Raw genomic sequence first — 21,288 nt, forward strand, 5'->3', positions numbered from 1 at the left:
CAGTTAAAATCAACTCTGTTGATTGGTCATGTTGTTAATGCTGTTTGGTTATTCTATAGCTGATGCAGTATGAGTGTATTCTTCATTCCACTGTCATAAGATGCAGGTTGAAATAGGGAGACAGAAGTTTGTTTTGTTCTCTAAGACCTATCCTGGCCCATGGTGAATGAACAAATATTTTATTACAGTTCAGGACTAGATCATAAAAGTTAAAACAACCACATACAATCTGCGAATTCAGCAAATCTAATAAATCAGTAAAGATGTTGGGTTTGAACACAGTAAAGCTTTATGGCTTGGGCACAGAATTTGGCAATTGTATAAGCTATTTCAGTGCTTATATTTTAGAAAAGTTCTAAATACCTTTGGTCTGGATGGCCCGGCAGTCTATCTATTAAGGGTTGGGTTACTTGGGGATTCCTTGTAAAATCTACACCTGAAAAAGACACATTCTAACTTTTCAATTTCATCAAAGTTCCAGGGACATCTTCTATGAGAAGGGATATCTTGTTATATCTACATCCATGCCTTCAGAGAGAAGGGCATTGGACCATGCTGTAGAGAAGCCCCAGCAATATTGAGAATCGGATAATGTATATAGATATTGTGCAGGTTGCCATTTCCTTTGTTATAAAGCTGGTATACTGTAGCTTTGGGGCAGTTGCAAGATTATTTTGAAGTTCCATTTCATCTAGTCTTTGGTTGATGACCTCCTTTGTTTATCAGATCTCATGGCTGTAAAGAAATCAGGAGACATACATAAACCTATCCTGGCCCATGGTGGACACTATAGACCTTGACTGTTACTGGTTCAACAGCTTTGGAGGGTTTTAAGACATTGCTTTAAAATCCAGGCTCGAAACAATATCAAGATAAGTGTGGATATTACAGCCAGTAGTGTCTCTATAATATAATTATCAACTCTCCCAATGAACATTCATCCTTTCCTAGTCGCTAGGATCCCAAAGTATGTTTGGAGATAAATTAGAGTCAATGGGACTAATCTTCAAATAAAAGTGCATTTTTATTTTAAGCAATATTGATTGCTATCAATCAGTGCACAGCAGAGGCATATGTTTTTTCCTTTGGACCATGTCAGCAGTAAGTAATTGTTGGGTGAGTCAAGGTACTAAACTAAATATAAATGCCTGTATTTGTATTTGTGCATGCATGTTTTTGAAATTCAGACTTCCCATGAGTGATGCTAAAAAAAGATCCTTAAAAAAAAAGGATTCTGTTTGAAGAACCACCTCTGCAGGTACTGGAATGCCTGCAAGATGCAGAAGATCTGATTGTTCTGGTCCTTTGAAATATGATGCCACTTGAACTGTTATTTTGGGACCATTTCTTACAATTCTGTGGTGTAGTAATAAAAAAAAAGAGAATGAAAGAGATTGTCCATAGTGGATGTACTGAATATCCATTTTAGAATAAATAAGAGAACCCACCAATTCTTATTTTTATAGCTGCCTATTTGGAACACAGGAGCTTGAAATTTAAAAAATGCAACAAAATGCCTCTCAAAAGCCTGTAGATATTTATGGTAATACACCCCACTTATGCAGAAGTAATATGTTTATTGGTAACTTTGATAACTTCTAGAATACTTGAAGCTTAAAACAAAGAAGAACTCACCAAAATGTCACTACCTCTTATATAGTGCTTTCCATTAAAAGTGGATTATTTTGAATTAGCTGGGGAGCTCAAATGTGACTGAAATGTCACTTTATTGCCTGGGTTTTCACCAAGCAGCCTGGAAAACAGGATAAGCTGGTTAGTTGAGTTTTTTTAATTGCTTCTACAGCATGGAACATGCCATTGTGACCAGAGGTGGTATATATCAAGAGAAGTTCTAATTGCATTTTAACAATAAGAATGTATATACCATTGCTTTTATTGCCTTTTAAAAACACCATTGGCTATGCGTGGTTGCAGATTACTTTTTTTTCATCGTGGCTACCACTTGTTAATTTACCTTGGTCTGCATTTTCCAGATGGGGTAATTTTGTTAATCTTGTTACAGTGAATACTTTATATACCTACAGAAAGAGCATCTAGTGGGACCTGGTAGATTAATGGATTTGTTTTGGCACACAACTGGAATCTTGTATTCAGAGGCAATATCTACCTGAAAGTGGTCAGTGGATTGTGATGTAGCGAGGAATATTTTCCCCCTTCATGTCTGGCTTTGGGGTTTCCAAAGGCAGGCAGTTGGTCTCTGTTAGAACATGGTAGAGGTCTGATCTAACTGGAGCCTTCTTGTGATTAGACTCTCCTTCAGTAGATGAATGGTTATATTTATTTATTTAACTTATTAAACAAATTTATACAGCCACCCAACTCACACACAGTAACTCTGGGCGGCTTACAGAGTTAAAACCAATTAAAAAAAAAAAGACTTCCCCACCCCATCCCACCCCAGCGGCAACAGACATACTCTAAATCAACCATTTAATCGGCTCCGTATTGGCCTGGGGTCCCCAGGCCTGCTGATAGAACCACATCTTCAGGGCCTTCTGGAAAAGTATCAAGGGGGGGAGCAATCTTATCTCTGGGGGAATAATATTCCATAGGGAGGGAGCCACCATGGAGAAGGCCCTTTTTCTCAGTCCCACCAGGTGCATCTCCCTCATTTATGGGACCACAACATACCTTGCCTCCTTGCTCTGGTGGACCGGGTAGAGGTGGTCCTTCAAATAACCTGGCCCCAAGCCATGTAGGGCTTTAAAGGTAATAATCAGCACCTTGAGTTGGACCCTGAAGCAAATTGGCAACTAATGCAGCTCCTGCAAAAGAGGTGTCAAATGCGCAAATCTAGGCTTGCGTAAAACTGTGCAGGCCACTGCATTTTGAACCAACTGAAGCTTCGAGATACTCCTCGAGGGCAGCCCCATGTAGAGCACATTACAATAGTCCCTATAATGATTATATGGAAGGATCATAATTCAATGTGAAAACATCACCTTTGAATGAAAATAAAAACTGAATAGGGAACAAGTAAACACTTGGCCAACATATCTGGGGAGCCTAGAAGTTAAGCAAGGCCATATCTGGCTAGTACTTGGATGAGACAACTTTAGGGAATTCCAGGCCTGTAAACTAGACTAGAAAGTAACAACAGCATCAACAAAGGACAGTTCTGTATTGAATCCAGCTCAAAGAATCATAAAAAGAGAGAATAGCAGAGCTCTAGAAACTACCCATCCACACTTAGCAACTGGACAGCAGACTTCATTGTCCTTAGATTTAAATTACAGTCATATTTTCCAAGTTTGCTTATGTATAACAATTAACATACATACATATTCTTCAGATACCTTCTCTCCCTCATTTTGAGGATTCATCCTCCCTTTTTAGTGACTGTGCCAAGCACACACAAATAACCCAGGTTGGTTCAGGGCAGCTTCCCAGTGCTCTGAAATGGTGGGAATGTGCATAACAAACCTGTATTATATACAGACATTGATATATAAACACATGGGTGCATATGTTGCATATATAAAGAAAAAAAACACGTTTTGGGATAGGCTGTGCAGTGTTCTGGTATATGTACAGTGACCAGACGTTCTTTATTATAAAGGACAGTCCTTTATTTCAGAAAGCTGTCCTTTCGATTTATTTAATTTAATGATTTATTTTCTTGGTTCTGCTCTTGGATTTTCCTTTGTAAAGCAAAGTTATAAACATAAACATTTTTTTTTATCCTTATGAACCTTTTTGAGATTTGCCCCCTTTTCAGATTTGTCCTTTATGTTTTTTCCAAGAAAATATCATCACTGTAGGTATATGTAAAGCAAGCCCATTGACCATTCATGATCACCTGCGCTTGATAGCAAAACCCAAGTCTTTGTGTACTTTGTATTAATTTAGTGCTAGTTTAATGTGACCCCATCAGATATTGCAGTGGTGCAAATGCAAAGGGATTATTATTACTTCTATACATCTACATTTGAACAAAATTCTAGAGAGAGGGGCAATGAGGCTCTTTTCCAAATATTCTCGGATGCTGGACTTTTAAAGGATTACCACCATGATCACAAAGACTAGGTCATACTTTGGATGTGTAGGAGGTTCTTTGCTCTACCAGTTAGACATCGATTTAATGTATCCCATCTGTCCAGTGGGAGGATTACAAATCACTGGACTGTATCATTTTATACTATCTGACAGCTGGAGTCTGTTTACCTCACAAGAGAGTTTGCATCATGCTCATCTTTATCAGATCCATGGCAGCCTTCCTATTGTAATTGGGCCAAATCCAGTGAGGGTCAGAAAGCTTCTGGAGGAGAAATCCACAGTTCAGTTTGAGTATGAGAGAAAGAGAGAGAAATAAAATCAAGTTTCCTTCACTTAGATGATTGGTCTAAAATATTGGAGGGGCAGGTGTAAAAGGAAGAGATTTGTTTTAATAGAGTTGACCTGATTTACTGTGAAGTAAAAAACCTTGTTGACACAGGTGAGATTTTCTTTTCTCATGCAAATCAAAGCATCCCTTTCTCAATTATCCAGGGACAATCTCTTCCGGCTTTCTGCTGATGGTTGAGATTTCTTCCCAGAAGAACTGCAGGGAGGCCTTCTGTGATTTACTGGACAGCAGGTGGCCCAAGATTCTCCCAAATTAAGGGAGGTGGCAGATAGATCTCGTTGGGAGGAGGTATTAGGACTAGCTCCTCTAGAGAACACCCAGGGCCAGCTAGCTTAAGCAGACTGAGTAGGGACATGCCCCAGCGGCATTGTAAACTCATCCTTTGGTATGCTGTCCCCTTCTCTTACTGTTTGTTGGGCAAGTGAGGGAAGCTTGGATCAGTCTCATAACTGATTTAAGGTTTTGAACTAAGACAGTGTCATTGCTTACAGAGATAGGAAGATTATTCCTGCTCTTTCTGAGGACCTTTAGAAATGGGAACCAAAGTCTTTTGAAGTCTCCACCAAATTTGTGAGCAGAGGAATTAAATGGACCATTGTTCTGGATTCTATAGCAACAGAAGGAGAATTCTCTAACAATTTCTTGAGGGCAGGGCTTCCCTTTTGCGGTGATACTGCAATGGCCCTGCTGCTGGCATAGCCAGATGGAAGGGATTCCCCCATGATGACTTCCCTTGGGATCGTACTGAAACCATAAAAGCTAGAATGCTACATATTGCTTAACAGATGATAGTGCAAGGAAAGGCAAGGACATTCATGTACATCCTTTAGCTACCTTGCCAGGAAAGAAGTGCAAGAAAATTATATTCCAGCCATCAGGATTTCATGAACCTCCTCTACTGCTCTGACAGAATTTCTAAAGCCAACTGTCTTCCATGTATTGTCTTTTGTCTTGCTTCTGGTGACAGAGGCAAAAGTCCCCCCTCCTCTCCAGCATTATGCTATGGAGCCAGGTTTCCAGCTTCTGTTCAAAGTGTTCAGCAGGGCAGCATTTTTTAAACGGGCTACCAAAGCATTGATAAAGACCTCCTACTCTATTCCAGATATGCTTCTCTCCCCGCAGTGTTGCCTCTGGGCTGGATTTTGTGAGTGTTACTACAGCTGTGCATGCTGGTAATGATCCTTACCCAAAATATTTCTGGTCTGCTATGTTCCCCGGAGGATCTTGTGAGCTTCAGTTGAACCGGGCCTGTTTTATGAGTGATTTAATGTGGTGTAAGCAATCTGCGTACATTGTGTGTGAGTGTCTGAGAAGGGGAGAGAGCTCACTGCTGCTGTTGATATCACATTATTTTATTAGAGTTTCAAAGCTGATATTAAGTGGACATGATTTCTTCCTATGGACCATTAATTTTGCTTTATTGCTGGCCTGATGGCCGTTACCCCCTTCTTGCCAATAAGTTCCTCCATTAGGCTTGTACAATTAACAAAATATGAGCTGTTTAAGGCATTGCTTTGAACAATGGGTCAGTGCAAAACAGGGCTGGGAGTGTGCGTGGGGGAGTATGTGAACAATTTGTTGTAATGGGAGGCTGAGGGGTGGAAGGAGGCAAAAAAGAGGAGGAAGGTGATTTGTAAGCCCTGGAAGATTATGGGCTGTTTCTCATGAGATATTTTGTAGTTAAGGACAGATACATATGTAGTTTCCAGTTGGGTAACCATGCCCAAGTCTTAAAAAAATTCCCAGGCTTCATCTAATAAATTAATCATATAAATGGTTAGCTTGTTAATCAGATACTTCTAATACATTTGCATATGATTCAAATAGCTTTCCTTTGAGAAAAATATGTGAAAGCAATGTGGAGGGGCCCATCATAAGTGCTATTTTTTTCCTAAGGACAGGAGGAGAAGTGGTTATATTCTAAAGCTGCTGTTTTCCATTTTCTTTATTTCTTTATATGATTCCCCAAATCATTTAAAATTAATTTAACTTAGCAAGTTTTTAAAATTCTACACCTCTTTGTAGGTATGTTTTCCTATCATGCAGTGATTCTGTACACAGCTTCTCTTAAATATATATGTAGTATTTCACATTTATTCCTTGAGAAATCTTGTCCTTTAAAACAAATTTCCCTGATTACCTTCTTCTATCCATCAATTTCCCTGATGCAATTTTGTGACTCCAGACTTCTCAGACGTAAGCACTCTCTCTCTCTTTACATCACTACATCTTTCAGCGTGTAACTTTTACAGATGTATTTATTCTTGAACACATTGCTCATAAACATTTTTGGGCAGGTTTTGATCTGAGAAAGGTGGATGATAATTTGTTGCACCCCTCAGTGTTGATGCAGAGCCCATTTTGAAATATCACATCTATCCATTTTTAAAGAAATCCACCACTGATTTATTTTATATCTCTAATCAGCTCTGTAGCTAACAGAAAGTTTGAACTGAGGTTTGGCAGGCCTGAATCTTAACATTCTGCTCGCTGCACCATATTTGGGGGTTTTAATTTCATGGTGGGAATCTGCAGGTCTAATGAGGTAAAGTAGTATAAAACTTTTACACACTAAAGTCAGTCATAAAACAAAATTCCAGTGTAGCAAATGCAGCTGTAAAACTGGGTTTTCTTTCAAAGCAATTGTGACAAGAAATGAAATATGAAATATAAGGATCAATCTGCTTTTCTTCTCTGAAGTCCCACATATACTTCCTTTCTTAGCTACAGTTCTCCATCTTGTCAGTCCAGAGCAGTGTTTCTCAACCTTAGCAACTTTAGGATGTGTGGACTTCAACTCCCAGAATGCCCCAGCCAGCCATGAGTTGAAGTCCACACATCTTAAAATTTCTAAGGTTGAGAAACACTGGTCTAGAGCAATGGTGGCAGCTGGAATTTCAAAGTCTTGATCTAGCTGTTCAGGTTAAGAGAAGTGAAATGAGAGGCAGATGGAACCACCAAGCAAACGATGAAATTCACATATGAATGAGTAGATACAGTTCTTTGGAGTTTGTGTAGGTAAAGGTAAAGGTTTCCCTTGACGTTAAGTCCAGTTGTGTCCGACTCTAGGGGGTGGTGCTCATCTCCGTTTCAAAGCCAAAGAGCCGGCGTTTGTCCGTAGACACTTCCATGGTCATGTGGCTGGCGTGACTAAACGGAATGCCGTTACCTGCCTGCCAAAGCAGTACCTATTAATCGACTCACATTTGCATGTTTTTGAACTGCTAGGTTGGCAGGAGCTGGGACTAGCAACGGGAGCTCACCCCATCATGCGGATTCGAACCGCCGACCTTCCGATCAGCAAGCCCAGCAGCTCAGCGGTTTAACCCGCAGCGCCACTGCGTCCCTTTGGAGTTTGTGTTATCTAGCACTAAAAAAATAAAAATCAGTGTAAGGAGAGGCAGCCTGCTTTCAGACATATGCTTCCTGGGACAAAAGACAAGAAAGTGCCTTCTTACCACTGTCACCTTCTTTCCACACAGAGAAGTTGGGTGGAATGAGGACTGAATGTTCTTTAACCAGGGTGATATCCCTTTGTAGCCCATCCATCTTCAGGGCAGCAGCTTAGCTTCGGGGAATGGGGATCAGCTGGTGAGAGCAGTGAGGAAGAACGCCAGTTCCTCAGCATCTGCTATCAAAAGGTGACATCTTACTCTGCCCAGGCAAAAAGGCATTCCTCGTTTGTCATTGCTGGGTTTTTTTTAATGTACAAGAACTGGCTTAAAATTACTTTGGGTGCAGAAATGGATTGTTTGTAGAGTAAGATGTTTCCTGCCATAAGAACTGATATGCCATCTTTAGTTTTGTGTTCTCTAGTTTGCATTCCATTTATCAATTCTAACATGAAGTATCCCACAAATGTTATATTTTTACATGCATTGCCTTTTGTCTTCCCTCATTAAAATCATCACTGTTAATGAAAAAGTACGGAATTTTAAACAAATTAGAAGCTAGAGTTGCCAATTTGCTTTAATGGGTTGATGGGTTAGTTGTAAATGCATTTCCGTAAATTAGCAGGTGAGTAGAACAATGTTTTCGATGTGAAAGCTTGATGCATTTGTTTTTCAGATGATTTATTACCCCTGGCACCAACTTAGAAGAGATATTCAATGTTAGAAAGGGCACTGATCTTTGGCTAAATCTCCCTTGCGACTTCAACACTCAATTCCATATCCTATCCATATCCAGAGAGTACTCTATCCTTCATAAATTGGTTTCTGATTGAGTTATGTGGTTGAATTTTCATAATTCCGATTACATATTGACTTTCCAGCTTTGGATTTGTTCTTTGCCTTTTCCAACATATTCAATGTTGCACCATTATCGCTGAGATTGTGGCCCTTGTCTTACACAGTGCCCTTTGTTGTATTCATAGATGCTTACTGGAATTGGGTCCTGAGCTTCTGCCTTTCAAGCGGGTAAGTGAAAATTACTGGCATTTTATGCAAAATTGTCCAGAGTGTAGAAGTTAAAAATCATACGAGAAATGTGGCATGCTTGTGCCATGCCACAAGGTGTCTTATAATGAAGCCCTTGCTCTTTTAAAGCGTAATGAAATTACTAGAATATATTCAATAAATAGGATGAAAAAAAGCTAAAACGTGCTCTGTTTCTTTTCTTTCTGGATCCCAAATTACAGTGTGAAAATCTATCCATGTTTGAGCTCTGCAACACCAATAGTGTGAAAAATGTGACATTCATACTACAAAAAAAGCAGGCAAAGCCAAAAGCCAGCATTTATTTTTATTTCTACACCATCTCTGTGAAGAGGACAAACACATTCTTCCTTTTTAAAGCAGTGTCTGACTGACTTGACACTCCCAAAACCCATGTGTAGGCAAGCTCACTTCAGGGTTGTAACTCATGCATTTGTTGCCCATTAGCAAATGTGAAAGTCGCACGTGCTTGGCAGAGTCTGCCAAAGTGCCAAGGCTGCCATTCATCTGAGGGAGGTTCCCCACTAGTGACTCAGCCATCATCATGCCGTAACAGTAATACGTACAAATGTTCATGGTCTCCGTCGTGGCTGGGTGACATTAGCAGAAGCTACAAGTCATTATGGAGAAGTGCCCCCAGTTGACTTCTGATATGTCTGTCCAAGCTTTTTTCCTTTCTGCTTCCAGTCACTAAAACTGTTTACATGGAGAACTTTAGCTACATCAAAAGCTTGTCTGTTTGGGGAAAAAACAAGATATCACCTAGTGGGCTGAACTGAAGGGAGAATTGTTGCATTTAAGTAAATTGATGTATTTCAGTAACCAATCATACATGGCTTTGGGATGGGGAGGAAGAATGTCTCAAAAATTGCAATGCCACAAATTGTAAAGACAAGGGACTGAGGATGAACAATGTCAGGGTTGTGGATTTGCCAGGAATAGTATGAGGAAGCTGTAGTTCTCTGTGCAAGTCCCCAGAACTGCAGTTTGGAGTATTCGGTGGGGACAGCAAAGAACTCACCAGCTCAGGACTGACCACTTTAACATGGAGGCCTGTTCAATGAAGAAATGCTATTAAATGCTTCCTATTAGAGCTGGGACTTTGTCTGAGCAACAAGTGTTTTCTTAGGATTAATGTTTTTGCCTGTGGTCCTCTAATCTGATTTTCTGGGTGATCTTTCTGCTTTGCTTCACTGGAATCCCAATTCTTGGTTCCCTGTGACTCAAACCTAACCTTGATTAGGCAGTTGATTCTTTTCCTACTTCTGACCACCTCATGCCAGGAGAAGCTCCCCCATCTTTCAGACTTCACTCGTGTCCACCAAATTCAGGGTGCCAGTTCTAGAACCGAATGTCAGTGGAACAGCAAGGTATAGTTCTCCATTTGGATTGACCTCAGCCAGCTTGTTTCTGATTGCAGGCTTCTGGCACCATTTTGATAGCACCCTGGTTCTTACGTGTATCTGTGATCCACTGTTATTAGTGGATGTCGTTACTCCTGTGTAAAAATAGACTCTGATAAGTATTTGAATTAATCATAAGAATTGCTAACCTGATACCATATAACATCATGCAGTTGGCTGAGCAGGAAGTATACTCATCCATGGCCCTGTATCACTCGCAAGATTCATTGTTTGCTCCTGGCAGCTGGTGATTAAAAGTTATATCATAGTAGACCTTCTCACAGGCGGCCCATTATCACACACACACACACCCATTCATTTGCTCTCTCTGTCTCTAGTTCTTGTGGATTCCATAAAAGCCTCTTCCGCACATCCAAATTTCTCTCCAATTTCCTGGAAGTGTGTTAAAGTTACTCAGTGATCCACCTGAGGCTTTTCCTCTAATCCAGCCCGCCTTAATCTAACACCTTCCAGATGTGTTGGAATGCAGCTCCCATAATTTCCAGGCAGAATGTCCAAAAGTGGATGAGGATTGAGGGAGTTGAAGTCTAATGCATCTGTAGGGCCTTAGGTTAGAGAAGGGTGAATGTCGTATTAAAGCTTTGGCTGAACTGAATGTTGTATTAAAGCTTGAGTTGGACTGAATGTTCGTTTTTCACCACTCTTTGTCCCTGTGGAAGAAAGAGAAATCCTGAAATATAATGATGGAGGAAGAAATTTCAGAAATGTGGGGAGATTTGGAACAATCTATGGCAGCTCAGTAGACAGCCCTTTTTCCCTTCCATGACAGTCTCTCTGTCTTGGAATGATGCATTGTCATGCCATAGAATGATTCTAGAGGCATTAATAAAGGATGTGGTACATTCCAGGAGAGATGAATAAATAAGATTCCAAGATTCTTATGGAATCCAGCACAATGACATTGGGGCCACATATGCTTGGCATACAGAAGATGACAGGTTCAGTCCCAGCATATATAGGTAGGGCTAGAAATGCCTTGAACTCTGGAGAACCACTGCCAGTCAACGTAACTAAATATTAGCCTAACATAACTAAAATCCGAATCAGTATAAAGCAGTTTCCTTTGTTCCTGTGTTCCTGTTTTTATTCTTGCAAGCCAAATCAAGCTATAGTTCTGTCTAAATTATGACTGGAGAGAAATGTTCATTTGTTGTTAATCTGTTAATCACAGCTAAAATTGTATGAAGAGAAGGAGATTGGCAAAGCACTCTATCCTCCTACACAGAAGGAATGGTAATCAAAATGTTTAGATCTTATGGAAACAGTGAAACAATCTAAAGAATGCCATTAAAGCTATTATATCATTTTAGCAGATAAGTGGTCTGATTTTATCAGTTACTGGATTGTGTTTTGCAGATATGGAAGGTCAGTTCACAATATACTTTTGTTCTCATGGTATATAAAATATTTTAGATACAGTTATTTCACTTCTATAAGTATGTGTCACATCGCAGACAGAGGCTTATTGATACTGGCATCCAAAAGGTGACTGTATTGCAGTTCAAAACCCCCTTTTTTTTTCCAGCCAGGATTAGACTTTCAAGAAATGTCAAGGGGCAGCCTCAAAAGGATTCTTAAAATTCTCTGGAAGCATTAAATATATAAAAGTTTGGTTGGAGAGAATTATATGCGCTCAGCGGCATTCTGCCTTCGAAGAATTTTTCATGCTGAATTGCTTTAACCCTACTTGCTATACAAAGGACTTCACAGAGCAAGTGGGGATTCCTGTAGGAAATCTTTTTGATGAGAAATATTGAAAGCTGTGCACTAGTAGCACAGGTAGCTCTGGATCCAGGTCTGTGTGCAGAATGGCAATGTTTTTCCTATACTTCTAGCTTTATTGCATAGATCTAACACATGGCCATTGCAGGAAGCACCACTGGTGAAGTCATTCTTCAAAGAACCTGATGCTGCTATTGGGTGACCTTGTAAATTTTAGAAAGTCGATGCAACCCTATCCATGGATTGTTTTTACAAACATGATGGATAGATCCACCAGCAATAAGACTCCACCTTGGCTACTGGGGAGATTTGTAGCAGACTTCTTTTAATCTCTACCGTGAAGAATATTCTTTCTTTTCCTTTTGTATCACCCGGTTTGCTACCCCTTCCTTTTGATTGGCTTGTTTTCTTTTCCTTTCTCTCTTCAGCAGCATTGAGAGCCTTTCTGTTTGCATGAGCCTTTCTTGTTTTTGAACTTTTGTTATTGATCTGGGAAGCTCAACACACATTACCCCGAAAGCTGGATAACCAGATCTGAATTCAACCCCAATTGGGGGGGGGGGGGACCATCTCCACATGTTTCACCAGCTGTTGGCAAAAACTGCCTCTTGCTTTCTTTATGAAACTAACCCCTTTGATCATCCCTTGGAACATAGATGTCAAAGGTCAGGACAGATATAAAGACTCTGAGATGGACCAAATGTTATGAGGGGGACCAGCATAGCAAGAAGAAACCTTTGTGATGCTGCATTTGGTAATAAGCAATGAAAGTATTTTCTTGGGATATGTTCTGTGAACCATGTTTTAGACATTAGAGGAGGAGAGCCATGTTAGTCTATGGTTGCAAATAATCAGGAATCCGGGAGCACCTTTTCCCACTAACAAAAGCATTAAAAATTCATGAGAGCTGCAGCTCGCTTTATCAGATGCCTATGATTTCAAGCCACATGTTGTGGTTTATGAGTGACCCCAGCCAATTGCCATGTATCCAGTAAACAGTGATTAAAACAAATCATAGCTTGCTATGAATCTAGTCACCTAGACTGAGGCTGAGAATAGTTGTGAAGTACAAATGCAATCCCACTTGCATTTCACAGACTTTCTGGATGTGAAAGGTAGATGTCGATGTTATTTTGAAAATCCCATACCAATTCTCAGCAGGAAGGCCATCATCTCTGGTGTCAGGCTGGAATTTACTCTGGAACTCTTTTATAATAAAAAGTGGCAGGGGTGGGGGGAACCAAGTAGCTTAAAAAAAGCCAGTGCAATTGTGCTGTTCCTCCCCTCCCTCCCACCCACCCACCCCGAGTTGCTACAACTGACAGCAGGTTGGCAGACTGTATATCTTCCTTTGCACAGTTTCTGCTTTGCTAAGTGACCACAAAGGCTATGGGGAAAGCATCAGACTGTTGTGCTGCAGAATGAAGCAAAGAAGCAGTTTGCCTTGCATAAAGAATAGGATGCTTCCTTGTATCTTCCTTCCCTCCCCCCTCCCCCCTCAATGAAACATAAAGCTGCTAAGACAAAGACAGTTTGCCTGCTCAAAATGCTTGTACTGATAGAATCAGGGAGCTGCAGGAGAGCTGCACTTACTGCAAAACAATGGTTTCTAATGGGAGTGGGTAATTTTGTCACACAATTTATCTTAAACCTCCTGGAGGGATTTTCCTTTTGATCTTGGGAGCCTGCGCACATCTCTGTAAAAATAAGCCTTTGATGCTAGGTGTCCCCAAGATGATCAGGATCTTTTCCTTAAATTCAAGGGTGAAGAGTCTGGTTTTATCACTCCACAACAGGGGAGATGGTGCAGCAGTGCGGAGAATCTTACCATGGATTCTGGCTGTTGGGAGCCAACTCTAGTAATGCCATCCTAACTCTCCTGAGTTAACCGAGATTGGCTGCTTGCTGGGTGAGAATACAACAAGGAGAGTCTAGACCAGTCTTCCCTGGCCTGGGTTTCTTGGGTGCAGTGGGATGAGACAGTTCCCAGAATAAGAATAATAAAGAAAAAAAGTTGGGGGGAATGAATGGAGCGCCGAGGGCCAGTGACATACTTTGGATTTTCATCTTTTTTAATGGTGTTTGGTAGACTTGCATGAGACCTATTGCCCTGAAATCTGTAGATCTTCCTAGATCCTCCGCTACATTGTGCTAATGCTTTCAGGGCAATAGATCTCAACCAACTGTACAGAGAGCCCTTGAAAAACACTTATTTGAAACAAGTTGGGCCTGATTAATAAAGTTTTCTTCAACAGCATTTGGGACTCCATTCTCTCATGTTTTGTTCCATGTGGTTGTGCCTGTCCTCCCTTCCCTGTTAACTCCCAGAACATCCAACCTTGATCAGAAGACAGACGCATGCAGCATATTCATCCATGCTTAATCTTGGAGTTCCTATGCTCCTAAGTGGGAATGGACTGCCACTAATTGACTCCTGCCCTCCTCCTTTCCCTTGTCCATTTTCAGATTTCATCTCTGTACGAGGATCTCCTTCCTGAGCCTGTCATACCCTTTTCTTTCCTTTTGCCCAAGTTAATAATCTTGACTGAGTTTTCTGAGTCAATAGACCAGCCCAATAAAAGACAGGAAACTGGAAAAAAATATTTGACATTTCAGACTTGCCTTCATTTAATGTTACCCTTATAGGTTTCTACTTTGCCACTTGGGACTTTTACGTGATGTTCTGCTTCTTTTCTGGCTTCTGAAATGTTCAGGAGAATCTGTTTCAAAATAAGAAACCAATTCCGTTTGGGGGACCATTTTCCATCTATGTGAAATATACATAAATGCTAAACCTGTCATCTGCTTAATTCAATAGCATACAATGGATCCGTATGAATTAATCCAACAAGAATGAACCCCAATTTGGTAAAGGATTAGTTAATTGGTTAGTAGTGGTCATTTTTCCCCTAAGGAATTCAGTCCAGCAAATTAAGGCTCAATTCAGGAGGTCAACAACAGCCTTTTAATGAATTGGATTAATCCTTGAATCCATAAACAGTTTTTAACGATGGAAAATAGTATCCTCAATTGGGTATTTAATTTTTTAAAAACATTATTAATGAAGCAGGTACTTATAAAAACTTCTGATGGCAGTTTGAGCAAAGATACCCCATTTCATACAGGAAGAAATGCCTTGCTGAAATAAATACAAAGTATATAGTGCATAGAAGTAGTAAGAGATGTGCTTTCCTATGAAAACTGTTACAGATTTAATTGATTTACGAGTACTGGGCTGAAATACCCTCCAGCATAGTCTCCTCCTCCTGCCTTTCGAACAGGAGCTCAACATGGCATTCGTAACATACCTCCTCCTATTTTTCCCCTGTGGTGATGTTTGGGCTCAGAGAGAATTATCCAGTTATCTAGAGAACTTTCATGGCTCAGGACAGACGAACTCCCCACTCCTTGTCCAACACCTTCACCACTACAAGGCATTGGTTCTGATTCAATCTGATGAAGGAGAATGTTCTTTCTGAGAGGAACAGAATTTCAATGAAATTCTCCTGGGAAGAGAGTGATGCTTTTGTGCTTCTTTAGTTAAGAGGTGCCACAGGGGTGTGTGTGTGTGTGTGAGAGAGAGAGAGAGAGAGAGAGAATACCCTACCTTTCATTGCTCTATCCTCTCTCCAGCAGTCTACATCCTTTCATTGGAACTTAACTGAGGTGTGAAAAGCCAGGAAGGCTGTAGATGCCCTAAAAGATTATTGCCCAGTGAAAAATGCACAGCACATACCTCAACCATGTAGCTAAAGTAAGCACAAGAACCTTGCACCCCACCTCTGAGAATTTCACTGAAAAGTCTTCCCCCTTTTGGAAAAAAAATAAATAAAAGCAGAAGAAATGCTCGGCAGACAGCACCAACCTCAATGGTGCAACACAGCCTTTTTCTAAACAGTCCTGCCCAACAGTGGAGCGATGTGTCATCTCTGAGAAATGTCTCAAGGGAGCATGGCCAGCAGGGTCCCTGTTGTTCCCTTCAGAAAGGGAAATGGAAAAGATGGAAACCGTACAGTCATTTTAAATTTTAGATGGCCCCAACCAGCCACCAGCTGCACAGGCTGATTTTGTTTTGAAGTGAAGGCCTTGAAGGTAGCCAATTATTTTATTACCCAATTTTGAACCGCACACTCTGTATAGAACTGAATGTTTGAAAATAGTCTTTGACTAACCCTGGATTCTTTCCCGGAGGACTCCTTCACACACTTGACCTATAATTGTTTCCCAGCTAGCTCTGTTGGCAAGGCCATTTCTACCAAGGAAAGCTACATAGCTGTGGAAGGACTTCTGGCACAGCGATCTGGCTGGAACACTGAGAGGGCTATCAAAGTGCAGTCGGATTACAGCCTCTTCATCTCCACAAAAGGATCCCAACTGGCAATTACAGACTGAGAATGGTAGAATGGAGGCCACGCCAAATTGCTGTCCCTTCTCCATGTATCATTGGAAACTGTTCCTGGATACCAGATTTTCCATACTTGCTCTATGAAATGATATTCCCAGATGCCATCGAACAGAAGCCCATCTGTTTTGTCTGGATCCGCTCACATGTGCAGTTGCACTATAGCCAGCTAGAAATAGCTTTACATGTTTTGTTTTGATTATGGTTTAATTGCGTAATAAGTAAAATGAGTGATGTTATATTTTTCCATCGGTGATTGTTCCATATCACTTCTGCTTGCATTCTAGAGCTGAAAAAAAATGGAAAGAGGGAATGCAACATTAGCATTCCTACTTTTCCATCTAAGGGTGATGTTTTGATATATTGGAAAGCATTTCCAGAATAACTCTTCACTTGCAGAACTTGAAAAAAGGAACTGACACCCACAGAATGGAAGTTGAACAGAAAAAGTGGATATATTTTATAACAGATATGCTCTGTGAAATGCCTCCAACCTTTTTTGTGATAGTCTGGAACTAGGTTGTGAATGTAAAGCAAAGACTGGACCCACTGCTTTGGTTGATTGCCTTCTCTGATTTGTCGCATAGCAGCGTGATGTCATCCCCCTGATGCAGTGTTTTTCAACCTTGGCAACTTTTAAGATGTGTGGACTTCAACTCCCAGAATTCCCGAGCCACACATCTTAAAGTTGCCAAGGCTAGGAAACACTGCTCTGATGTATAATTTCTAATTGACTAGAACTGTTGAGTCTATGGCCCAGAGACCATTGTAGAGCTGCGAGGGTACCACAGATCCTGCTATGTATGCCAAAATAAAAATGCAGTTTTAAAGAGTCAACATCTCAAGAGAATTTTTGGCATTCTTTCCTCAAGTCTCACAAGATGATCAGAGGGGAACACCAAAAATGCATGAGATTTGGCAGTCTTGCAAGATTTCAGCCATTGTAATTGAAAATATTAACCTTGGAGTCCTGCCACAGCTGTCTGCTGGGCTAAATCATGTAACCAGCAAGAGGGAGAGTACTCTTTGGCGAAGAAATTTACACGGCAACCAATGAAGATGTAGAGTTAATTCATGCCATAGTTTGAGTTTCCCAAATGTCACATTCAACAAACTTCACTAAATGATGAAAATTCAACACAGGACGAAATCCTACACAGTAGTCCTTCATAAGTCAGACCTGTAAAGAGAGATTGAGGGAGCTATGTAGTTGTGTTTAGCTTTGAGAAGAGAAGAATGAGAAGAGAGATGATAGCACTCTTCAAAACCCTGAAGGCATCTCACATGGCAGAAGGCCGTGACCTTTCATTCCAGAATGCAGGACATGGAACTACAGTCTTATGTTCCATCGGAATGTAAGGAAAGATTTCCTAGCAATAAGAAAAGTACTAAGGGAAACGGTGGGCTGCGCTTCACTAGATCTGTACAGGCATTCCTACGCTACGTTGGGAATTGAAAGATGGCTTAAATTGACCTCATCCTGCTTTTTCTGAAGTCAACAAGAGAAATAATTTCTCATTCAGCTATTTCCTTTTAAAATGTGCACGTATGTGAGGTAGTTCTTTGACAAAAGTTTGATACTGGTACCCTTGCAAAACCACTGGCATGCACAACCTTTTGGAAAAGCTTCTAATAGCACACACAATCCTCAAACATGGAATTGTTTGATCTGATCCCTGCAACCAGGTTAATCAAATAAACACCTTTTCTGCTGGGACTCTTTAACATATACTGTGGTCCTAAACAGGGGCCTTCCACAGGGTATAGTAAAAAAAGATCAAGATTGCAGCCACAATGGTATGATTGATGCTCCACCTGGTTTTTACCTGTGTCAAATGTGCATCGCCTATAATGGGTTGAGCTTTGATCACACCCTGGTGGCCATTGTCTTGATTTTTTTGACCATACCCTGGAGACAACCGTTAGGTTGTTGATGCTGATCATGAGTAGCCTCGAGCAACATGATATGGGGATTCTTTTCCTTGGTGATACATAGTCAAGTGTTGTAACTCACAGTTCTTTAACTTTTACTTTTTTTAGAAGGGAGGCTACTGCATTTCAATCTTTTTGCCTTAGGCAATTTTTGGGATGCTTAGAGGAATAAGTCACTTGTCACCTTTCCTTTCTTTAAATTGAATTAGCAGGTTACAGTGTTGTTGCTGCTGTTTTAAATCGAACCCAGAATAAATAAAGTTAGCATCCAGCCGAGCTGGAGGGAAAGGTTATAAATTTTTATTTTATTTCAAGGCTGGAGCAGCTTAATTGCAGATAACTCCTTGGAATTGCGAAACGTACTTGGAGACCTAAATTTGAAAAAAGAAAGGGGTGCATTAACTGTAAAATGCAACATATCTGCAGCAAATAAGAACATGATTTTCAGTGTTGTCTACGAAGGTTATGGATCTGATAGACTGCATGCTTCCTCCTTTCAAGAAATTCTGGGTTTCTGTTCAGTAAATTGTAGCTAATTTTTTTATTATTATTTCTTTATCATCAACAAGAAAACAGGCATAGGCCCAAATACCCACTGTAATAGCTTATATGTGCTGTGAAAATAAAATCTCAAGAGATTTATAAAAATGTAAATTCTGTAGGTTATATTCACATGTAATGTATCAATGGGAAAAGGTGGTGAGGGATCTCCTAGGAAAACTATGGTCACAGAGCAGATGAGACAAGATCATTTCAAAGCTTTCTTCCTTCCCATGCCAACAGAAATGTCAATCAACTGTCCAGCACTGCATTATTTTTGAGTTGCAACCATGCTCAGAATGACTTTACTTCATAATGGCCACAGCTCTTGCTATATGATCTTGTTGGGATCTTGACAAACTCACCTTCCCATAAATGTCTGTCCCCCAACTTTTTAAGAAAAAAAATTCCTCTAGATCGGTGTTCCTTCAAGTGTGGTCCTAGGACCGCTGGGGGTCCCCAAAGACCCTTTCGGGCGTCCATGAAATCAAAATTATTTGCCAGCCTGTGTTGAAAAACAATTCAGTGTTAAAGTCCCATCAAACCATCATGAGAAGCAGGAGCAGCAGCGAATGCATCATTTTTAATATGGTCAGTATCAGTAAGTATAACCCATACAAACAAAAGCTCTTTTGGGATCCTCCATTTTTAAAAGAGGAAAGGGGTCCTGAGAGAAAAAAAGTTTAAGGAATAGTGTTCTGGGTGATGCTATAAGTTACTAAAGGAGAGATGGCCATAGGTGTGTTGGTACCAATTAATACGGTTCTTCCTTGCACCCCTTTTTGCCACTGCTATATACTTTAGTAAGATGATTGAGCAACGTGATTCAGCAGTGTTAAGTGGCGTTAAAATTAGCTGTTCCCAATGATTTGGGGATGAGGACTAAGCCCTAATTATGGTAAACCTGATCCCTGGATAGTAACCCCTGAATGGATTTTTTTTAAATGTGGCGGGGGGAGTTCATTTGTGAATTAGAATACAACCCATGCTAACAGCAGAAAAGTGTTCCTCACTATGTGACCTGAAATGAGTGATAATGTAAAGGATGGGTGGTGGAAAAGCTGTAGCCAGGGAGCCATAATGCAAGAATGTCATTGTCTGCGTTACTCCTGGGCCAAAATCTGTTTTCCACCTTCTACCTCCCTCCCCCTTGCAAAAGTGATTTTTGCCTTCTATCTCATCCTTGGGGTATTTTAGAATTTTTTTAGCATCTTTCGAAGGCATCTCTCTGACTCTGCAGCCTCCTTGGCTGCCCTCTTTCCTGGTCTGGAAATGCTGCATCGGAGGATTAAGTGGGTGAGAAGCCAAGGAGGATGTAGACTGCAGAAAAGAGGATTGTGATAGCCAGGTTGCTCTTACACACCTCAGCTGCCTGATAACTAAGGTAAACACAAGAACCTTATGCCCAACCCATGCAAATGTCACCAATATTTTTTTCTCCCCTGAAAAAAAAAAATCCAGCACATTGTAGAAGAAGAAGAAATGCAGAGGAAATATTTGGCAAACACTGATCTAAATATGTCAAGGGTTTTCCCCCTACTGGAGAGAGTGAATTCCTGCTTCAAGTTCGGCTCCCATTAAAGGACATTATTAATGTGTACTCCAAATGGGAGTGAATGGAGTATTGGCCTTTTAAGCATCTCTGGTCCAGTTCATTTAGATATGGCTCATAAACCAATGAGAACAATTCTCCCTTGAGTTTGGTGGAAAAGTCCCAGAAACATTTCCCTCCTTTGCCGTTCTGTTTCATACAACTAGTAGCCAGAATTCCCGCTGAGCTGTCCTTATAGGAGGTCTAAGGGAATTTAATTGGGATTTTTTTTTTTTTATTGTTGCATGCTGTTTCTGTGTAGGTGCTTGCTTCTCAGACATTTGGTAGGGCATTGCATTACTTTAAAAAAAAAATTTCCAACCAAAGCATGCAAAGTGATCTTCTTTAAGTGTCTGTGTTTATCAGCGGTGCAAAACTATCTCAAAGACATAATCCAGCAAGAGATTTTGCTTTGACAAAGGAAACCTTGAATACAGCCGTCCTAAATGTACATCTTGTCAACAATGTACAAGTGAGAATTAGAGCATGCTTGCACTGGTTCCAATGTTCATACCCCAAATCACATTGATATTAACTTATTTGCAGGGAAGAGGGAAATAACTGAGGCTAAATGCTCTCTGCATTTAAGACTTTGATATCTCCATAGATTTCTATTGGTAGGTCACATTTCTGTCCCAAACAACTTTTTGGTGTGCGCCAGAAATAATGTATCCATACAATTGGAGTGGTTTGTTTACTCCTCCTATATTTTTCTGTGCCTAGTATCACTCAGAAAAATATAAAAAGGGTAAACAGGACACTTCAATTGTTTATCTATGACTTCTTTTACTTGAGAGCCAGTTTGGTGTAGTGGTTAAAGACATGAGGCTAGAAACTGGGAGACTGTGAGTTCTAGCCTGCCCTTAGTCATGAAA

At 40.5% G+C, this 21,288-nt stretch overlaps 1 protein-coding gene across 2 annotated transcripts in view; it reads left to right on the plus strand.

The window, feature by feature from the left end:
* PKNOX2 (PBX/knotted 1 homeobox 2) overlaps positions 1-21,288 on the plus strand; it is a 275,457-nt gene that overhangs the window by 47,220 nt on the left and 206,949 nt on the right. For both annotated transcript variants that reach the window (XM_063311480.1, XM_063311478.1), the window contains exon 3: positions 8,742-8,784. The gene's annotated coding sequence lies outside the window, so the exon portion shown is untranslated. The remainder of the gene's footprint in view (positions 1-8,741; positions 8,785-21,288) is intronic.

Source organism: Candoia aspera, chromosome 9 (assembly GCF_035149785.1).
Source record: "Candoia aspera isolate rCanAsp1 chromosome 9, rCanAsp1.hap2, whole genome shotgun sequence".
NCBI lineage: Eukaryota > Metazoa > Chordata > Lepidosauria > Squamata > Boidae > Candoia > Candoia aspera.